Raw genomic sequence first — 9249 nt, forward strand, 5'->3', positions numbered from 1 at the left:
CTCCCAGTAACCACAGACTGTATGGTGGCTGAGTAAAAGGCTGCTTGTAGAGCTATGGAGATTTAGAATTTCCACAGCCGTCTGAGGTGGTACAGACGCTGCCTCGCCTTCTTCACCACCGTGGAAATATGTTCCGACCAGGACAAGTACTCAGAGATTAGTACCCCTAGGTACTTGTAGCTGCTTACTCTTTCCACTGGAGTCCCATAGATCTTGAGTGGTGCGTACTGGGGGCGCTGCTTCTCCTTCCTGAAGTCAACCACCATCTCCTTGGTTTTGCAGACATTCAGGTCTAGGTTGTTCTCCTTGCACCACATTGACAGTTCTGCTACCTCTTCCATGTAGGCTGCCTCATCGTTGGTATGGATCAGCCCCACCACCACCGTGTCATCTGCAAATTTCACAATGGTGTTGGAGCTGTGGCGGACAGAGCAGTTATGCGTGTAGAGGGAGTAGAGCAGGGGACTCAGGATGCAGCCTTGGGGGGCACCAGTGTTAAGAGTGATGGTTCTGGAGTAGTGCTGTCCAATCTTTACTGCTTGCAATCTGTTGGTTAGGAAACTCAGGACCCAGGAGCATAGTGACGGACTTAGCCCCAGATCACTGAGTTTAGAGACTAGTCTGGAGGGGATTATAGTATTAAATGCAGAACTGTAGTCGATGAACAGCAGTCTTGCATAGTTCCATTTACCAGTGTCCAGGTGGGAAAGAGTGGTGTGGAGAACATTTAATATGGCGTCATCCGTACTTCTATTTGGGCGTATGCAACTGCATAGGGTCCAGAGATTTTGGAAGAGATGAGCAGATGTAGTCTTTCACTAGCCTCTCAAAGCACTTCATCGCCACTGATGTCAGTGCTACTGGGCGATAGTCATTTAAGCCAGCTGATTTTGCCATTTTCGGCACAGGAATGATGGTAGAACGTTTGAAGCATGTAGGGACGATGCAGTGTACTAGGGACATTTTGAAGATGTAGGTAAACACCGGAGCTAGCTGGTCAGCATAGGCTTTCAGCACTCTCCCTGGTATACCAATTCGTAACCTCTGACAAAACATACGTCACACTGTTTCCTATCCTAAGTAGTGTCATAGGGTCATAGAAAATCAGTGCAGACACAGACACAGTAAAAGAACACAGAAAAACAACACAAATAACGAACAAAAAGCACAGTCGTTGCTGAGCTGTTGCGACAGCATCTGGACTGTCCCGCGTCATCTTACGTGTCACAACTTCCAACATTATTAAACCTGTGGACAACTCTAACCGTCTTCAGAGTCGTAATGTAAGAAAGGTGTTGACACTTGCTGTCAGTGCCCTTGCTCATTAGTGAGAAGAGGGAAAGACAGTACAATTACTATTACCATTATCCTCCTTGTTTTGTATCAATCTGAATCAAAGATGTATGATCTTGTCATCTTGCTATCTTGTCATCTAAGATCAAAATACTCAAGTATAGCTGTACTATTACATATTATTAACACTACTATTACCATTACCCTCGTTGTTCTATATCAGTGTTTCTTGATCCTACTCCTGGCGGCCCACTGTCCTGTATATCTTGAGCATTTGATCTTACATGACAATATGGCAAGTTCATACGACATTGATTCAGATTGATATAGAACAGCGTTTCTCAAACCTGTCCTGGCGGCCCACTGTCCCTCTTTGCTGCTTGATTAAATCAGGTGTGCTCAGCCAATCAAAAGTGCCACTAATGAGTTCAGTCAGGTAGGTAGAGCAAGGATAGACAGAAGATGCAGGACAGTGGGCCGCCAGGACATGTTTGAGAAACGCTGTTCTATATCAATCTGAATCAATGTCGTAAGAACTTGCCATATTGTCATGTAAGATCAAATGCTCAGGTCTAACTGTAGGCCTAGTATTACATATTACTGGCACAATTTAAAATAGATTAGCTGTTTACACTTGAGGCATAAAGACTTTGGCTGGTGAAAATGATGGCTGGTGACCAGGGCCGCCGCGTGTCTTGCTGGGGCCCCGGGATAATATTTTCCCCCGCGCACGCCCCGACCCCCAAATCTGGAGCAATGCACTCGCAAACAGCAAACGGCAAAAGAGCTCCCAAAAAAACAAGTCTATAACATGATTACCAACTTTACATCATTATCAGTTTCATTTATTTAGCTTTGACATTAAGGGAATACATCATGAACTTTGATTTATGTTGTTGATTTATGCAAAAATATGTCAAAATAGCCTCACCTAGGCCTACACATATTGAGCAAAACAGACATGAGTAACTGAATGAATGAAACATTCACAAATCATTTTGTTTAGGCTACTAAACGAATGCAACAAGCCTAACTTTCCTATATCAAAGTCTTTAATCTTAAAATAATTACCAGCTTTTACATCATTATGTATCATTTTATGTATTTAGCTTTATGTTTTGATGTTGTAACGGAATATATCATGAACTCGTTATGTAATGATTTTGGAAAAAAATAGCCTTGGCTGCAGATTGTGCAAAACAGAATTTGAACGAATGAAACCATCAGAACAATCCACTTTTGCGACATGTGGACTACTAAACAAATGCGACACTCCGAACTTTCCTAGTAGCAAAGTCATGGTTAAGGTCTTTAAAGTCCAGTTTTAGGGCCAGTTCAAGTTCTATCGAGAGCATTGCCAACCCGTTTAACCTCTCCTGGGACATGGTAGAGCGCAAGTAGTTTTTTATTAGCTTTTATTAGCTCATTTTACTGAAGGCCCGCTCTCCTCCAGCCACAGTCACGGGCAGAGTCAGAAAAATGTGCAGGAGGATACAAAAGTCTCTGTAAATGCTCTGTAGTCCCAAACTGTATATGGAATTTAGTAGCCCCAAAGGTCCTATGTCATGTTCCAAGGTTGCACTGCATATTTTCTTTAAGTGGTGAATTTGTTCCTCAAGTGAATCTGTGAGATCATTCGCATATTTGCTGGAAAGCTTTCTGCACAGCGCACTGATGTCGTCCTTCGGCATATTTGTGAATTTCCACAGGACACAGAACTCATTGCATATCTCCTTCAGTGATCTGAACCGTGCATTTAGCTGAGAGATAATGCTGTCCATAGCAATATAAAACACGTTATTTCTGAATAGCGTGTCTGGACTCTCAGTTTGCTCATGTTTAGACTCGTCAAAAAAACACTTCCTCTTTCTCTGTTTCATTTCCAACTTGGATTCGATGCCCATGGCATTGACAACAGCAGTTGCCTCCATCAGTAAACTGCCCCATTATTCACACCTATAGACCATCTCCTCCTTCAGTGCCTTGATATTGGCAGCTTGCACATCAAGAGAGATGGTCGAGGACTGAATAACAAGGTTTCTATCCTCTATGCACTGTAACACCTTGACCCAAAACATGAGTAGAACCACTGCATTAAAGGACTGAAAGTAATTCTTTAAGCAATGTGCCTAAGATCTGGCTTGACTGGTGAGGTTACCTGTACTGATAACGGTGTCTAATGCACAAATCACATCAGGTAAATGCTTTGCCACTGGGCGCACTGCCGCTATGCGTGCACTCCACCGTGTCGGACATGCGGTGGAGAGAAAGGCCCAAAACCTTCTGCGAGACTCCCCACCGGTGAGGGCTCACACTGAATAGGTTGTAAAGCTGATTGATGAAGCCAAAGAATGTATCTATTTCTGGGCAGGTCTGCGCAGCATGGACACCAACAAGGTTTAAAGTGTGAGAGGCACACGGACTGTATGTGGCGAGGGGGTTTTTATTCATTATGCATGCTTGCACCCCTTTATTTTCCTGCCATGTTAGCTCCGTTATTGTAGCATTGACCCCTTATCAGGCTCATCCAGTCTGTTTGTGCTGCCCCTGAATGGCAGAATCCTGGAGGCTAAATATAGTGTTACATCTAACAGTCTCTGTAGTAGAGCTTTGTTTTTTTCGATTTCTGACTCCAAGTGTTTTTGATGTTGACTATCGATTCCGGAGGTTTTTAGGACAGAATGCTGTAGATTCTTCCATTTCCAGTAAGAGTTTTTAATGCACAAGCCTGTTCTCATGCTCTTTAAATTTGTCATAAAGTTTTCACCATATGATATTTTTAAGCGCCATCCCCTCTTTCGAATTCAGGGAACTGGAAGACTTTTTTGCTTGTTCAAAAGAGAACAGCAAGCATGGTAAGCAAAATAAAGCTTTTGCCGAACTGCTATATATTACCCAGTCGCTCTCCATTTTTTCGCGACCATTGGGGGATTTTGAAAAGATAAGGTAACTTGGGAATGCCTTGCCCTCTCTATCCTTTTCTTTTGCAACCTCTTAGAAGGACGCTTTCTTAGCCATGACTCGGATCAGGTTCACCTTGTCAGTGTCTGTCATTTTCTCTGGCCATAAGACAGGATCATTAAGATTGACTTCTGTTCTATCTTTTATGATCCCATTCGTATCTACCTATTCTGGCTCCGACTCTGGCGCTGTGTCTCCCTGTGTCTCGCTACCCTGTCCCTCCCTCCGCACATATGCAGGCTGCTCTCCTCCTCTCTCTCCAGCTCCATTCCCTGCGCTCATATCTGCAGCCGGGGTTTCTTCTCCTCTCCCCTAGCCTCCCCTGCCCTGTTCTCATTAGGTTCGGCAAGCTGGGTCTCTCCTTTCCTCTCTCTATTTCCATCGTCAGACGAATAAGCCATCTCTCATGGAGAAACGCTTTATGTCAGGCTATTAGGTTAAAGTTAATGCTAACTTCAGTTAAAGTCAGACTCGCTATTAGTGACTGAGTGTGTTTGCAAAGTATCTAAGTAAAATGTCTCACCTTGTCGGATGCCTTTATTTAAATATTGTTCCATAAATTTCTGTATACTTCTACCATCGTTTTCTCTTTTTCTTTTCTTTTCTGAGCACCTGATTTTTACCGGCTACTAGCCATGCTGATTTTTTTTTAACTGGGTGGGAGTGTGGTACCTTACAAGACCGTCAAAACAGAACATTGTTCCAGACAGACCAAACCATTTTGAGCATTGTAGGGAGGGAAGCAAGATTGTTTTTGACATATGTTGAGGAAAATTAAAGAGATAAAAAGAACAAACTTATATGTGACTTATTACATAATTTTTTCACATGGGCCTACTTATTTTTGGCTAATTATTCCAGCATTTTTTTTAATGTTAAGGGGTCTTTTTGGGGCCCCCCTTGAACTGGGGCCCAGGGACAACTGACCCGGTTTCCCCCCCAAGTCAGCGGCACTGCTGGTGACTCATGTTAACTCTGGAAATCAACTGGCCACAGTGGCTGGTAGCTAAACGTTAATGTCAAACCCTGATTACAATGTTATTCACCACATGCACTTTCCAGAAGGCTTTATTAAAAGTGAGGATAGGCCATTTAGTCCCTGCAAACAGGAAGATCGACCATAGATTGAGTGCTTTGGTACAGGGGCGCCGGCAGGATTATATGTCATAGTACGCACAAAAACCGCCCCCAGTTGTAGGCTACCTTTAATGTCTAGGTTCCAACACAAACACATAACGACTACTCAGCTAGCGAGAGCGAGCAAGAGAGAGAGATTGATTCAGGTTTTTTTCACGTTACCGATACAACACCACCACAAAACTGATTACCCTCATCACTTTGCAAAACGGGAGGATCATGTAGCTGGCTGCTAGCTTTTGTGGCACTGATCAGACTCGGTGCTGGTGCAAATACTTCCCTTTATATTTTCAAATGCCTGGAAAATGTTTAATTGTTTTCTTTGGGTCATTTTTACACTACTTATTTGATTGCTAACACAAGCTAAAAACGGCTAAATCCAACATTGTCAACATTAGGATTAAACACCAGAAATGTTGATCATGCAATGACCTATAGCCAGTGACATTAACACCAATTATACAACAGTTAGTTCTGACTGACTCCCACCAAGTAATTTGATTGGACAAGAGGCGTTCCATGAGTGCTGATATTGAGTATAACAGCAGACTTTTAACAGTACATGTATCACTCCACTTTACAATGCAATTGTTGATTACATCAATGAGAACATGATTTGCTCATTGTACACATCCTGTCCCCGTACTGTCACTATACTTACTGTATGCACTTTTGTAAGTCGCTTTGGATAAAAGCATCTGCTAAATAAATAAATGTAAATGTAAATTTGCATGTACAGACAGCGCAAATGTGGATACATTTCCGTGTGTGATAAAAAAGAACTTAGCTAGCCTGGGTATGATAAACAATAGGTTGATAGCAAGCCTACTGTATATCTAGCCTGTCCATGTATGCTAAAACGTAGCTCGCTAGTCTGTAGTGGGCTATGATTAAAAGTGGCTTACTTACCTACCGTATAGCTAGCCTTTACATGTATGATAAACAGTAGCTGGGGAGCCTGCTGTCAGGTATGAAAGAAAGTAACTAGCTAGCCTTTTCATGTATGATAAAAAGCAGGTAGCTAGCTAGCTAGCTAACCTGCAGTCAAGAAACTGTTTATGTGTTGCTTGACATAAATTTGTGTTGCTTGAGCTGAATAAATGACAAAAAAACATAATTTCCCTTACAAAAAAGAAGTTTATTCAAGTGTGCTATTAGTATACTTCTTTTAAACTAAAAATAAGTGAGTATGCTTTCAGTTTACTTTTTATGTACTTATCAGAGATATACTAAACAAAATTATACTTAGTATACTTGGCTTATACTGACATGTATACAGAAAGGTATATTTGGCCTATACTTGTACTTAATCTTTTGACCAAGATATACTTAAGAAAAGTATAATTAAATATTCTTGCCTTATACATAAAGTCTAAGTATACTTGGCTTGTAGTTGTGCATACTCTTTTGATAGAGTAGCCTATTAAATACTTATTTCACACATATTGGCTTCTTTGAGGTAGTACTCCAGCATATCTTTTACATACTATCTTATAAACTTACATGTTCAAATTTATAACAAGTCAGCTTTGGGGTGGAATAGCTTAGAGTAAATAGTACATGGGTGGAATTGAACCCGATCTTTTATGTACACAGTGTTATTAACTCACACAGAAACATAAACATTTGGCTGATTTTAATGACAGTTCTTCCAAGGTGTGAGAGTTAGAGCCCAACCGATATAGGATTTTTAAGATTAATACCAATTTCTGAGGATTTAAAAATCCAATAATGATATATCGCCGATATTCTTTTTCCAGAAACACATAACATAAACAAAGATTTTCTGTAATATTTGTTATGTGTAGTTTTTTATGAGTCCTCACCAAGATAACATGACATAATGCAGTTTTAAAATAAACTTGTTTTATTGTCATAAATAGTACTTTGAACAAAAGTACAACAAAATATATTAAAGTTTTGATAAAAAACAGTCAAATGTATAAAAATACAAAAAGTTTTTAAAAAATATCAGTAAACTGATACAGTGACCTAGAGTAAACGCTGCTATTGAATGCATCTACATGACTTTTTGCAAGGAGGACTTGTGACTTTGGGATTTCACACTACACGTTTGAAAGAAAAGCTAGATAACTTTGGCTACCAAGCCATGTTAGATAGCTACTTGTTCAGCTCACGTTTATTTACGTGTCCCCTGTGGTTTAACCCTTTCGCACAACTTATTTTTTATGCTATGTAGCGCGCGTATTACATTACATTGTTCGTTACGTTTTCATTAGCGTTGCTTCTCATAGTTTTCAGTTAGCATTTGCTATATTTTTTAGAGTTAAATAGCTGTTTCCTCAAAGCTAAAATTAGCTAGAACTTCTCCAATGTAGTGTTCTAATCGCACCAGTTTTAGCATACACGCTAAACGGCTAATCACGCAGGTATGACCGTAATCGCAAAAGGGTTAATACTTTCCAATGTGCTGACTCTAACTACAGACATACAAGTCGCAGATATATTTACCATTGCTTCATTTATGGAGAATAAGTTAAATACTATATGTAACCAGCTAGTGGCAGCACTTCTTGGACAAGTGTCTCTTTTTGGCCACCGTAGTTTACCGGAAGCGCAAGTCCCCCCCCTTCTTACAGCTGTTTCTGTTCCAGCAATTAACCTAGCGTTTGGTTAAAACAAGGAAGACTCGGCTTATTCGGGATACGTTCACTCCACTCCACTCTGTATCTGCGGGAATAGACGGGGACTGCAGAAAGATTGGTCTTATTTGATGTTTCAGTTTAGTTTAACATTTCTTTGAAATAATATTCATGGTGTATTGTATCTCCAAACAGTTACCGGTTCTCCCCCCTTCCATGCTTGGCTTCTTAGGCATGCATCAGAAACGGTGACAACGGTATTTAAAGTCTTTTCATTGTTTAAATATGTCGATTGCGTACGCTCGTTTTTTTAAAACTATAAATTACTTTTATAGATTGATGCAGCGTACGAGGGCTACGGGTTAGTGCGTGCCTACTTAAATGCTGGAACGGAGGTATGATGCGTCGGCCATTAACTCCCGGTAAAACTGAATATATGGCTTAGTTATTAGCCCCATAATTAAGATTATGGCCATCTTACGTTAACCGTGTGCTCGTATTCACAGGTGTCTGCCATTGCTGTTTTGCCTGATTATAAGTTTTGTGCTCGTTTACTTTTTCTTGTATTTTTTTTTTTTTTTTTTTTTTGTGGTTGTGTGGCCACTCGGCGGCCCCCATGGTGGGCTTTTTCGCATCCGGTAGATGCGGTCTTTTTGTTTTCTCGAGTTCATTTTTTTTTTCTCGCTATTGTATTTTTGTTTGTATTTTAGTTATTTGGTTAATGTTTAGGTTATTGCTAATAGAGGTGCTGATTGGGCAATGCTTTAGCTGCTGCTAGCTGTATTTGGGAGACACTTTTCCTCCTGGCTCATACTAAATTAAGCACCATATGCTGTGGACAACAATGGCTCGTGATTTATTATGTGCAAATCTTCTTAAGGGATGTGTGTAATGTGAAATGACACATAATGACCCTGTAAGAAATGTTCCATATTTTAAATGGATAACGTCCCTGCCAGTGCGCCACCGTCTGCCCTGCTGCTTCTAAGAGAAAGGATAAATTGAGAATTTTAAAATTACTTTTATATTAGTTGATTCTGTGAAAAATTACTGCAGTATTTTGTGCTAATTTTGTTAAACGTAGGCTACTTATGTGGGGCAGGGTTTCCGTTATCCGGTAATTATCGGTTTTTGCCTGGTAAAATTTATTTAAAAAACTGAAATTAAAAGCATACCGGTAAAAATGTCCAGTAATAATGCTCATACAAAAACGTAGATATAACGAAGGCTATTTATTTAGCTGTAGGTAATGATT

This window comes from Megalops cyprinoides, chromosome 14 (assembly GCF_013368585.1).
Source record: "Megalops cyprinoides isolate fMegCyp1 chromosome 14, fMegCyp1.pri, whole genome shotgun sequence".
NCBI classification, from domain to species: domain Eukaryota; kingdom Metazoa; phylum Chordata; class Actinopteri; order Elopiformes; family Megalopidae; genus Megalops; species Megalops cyprinoides.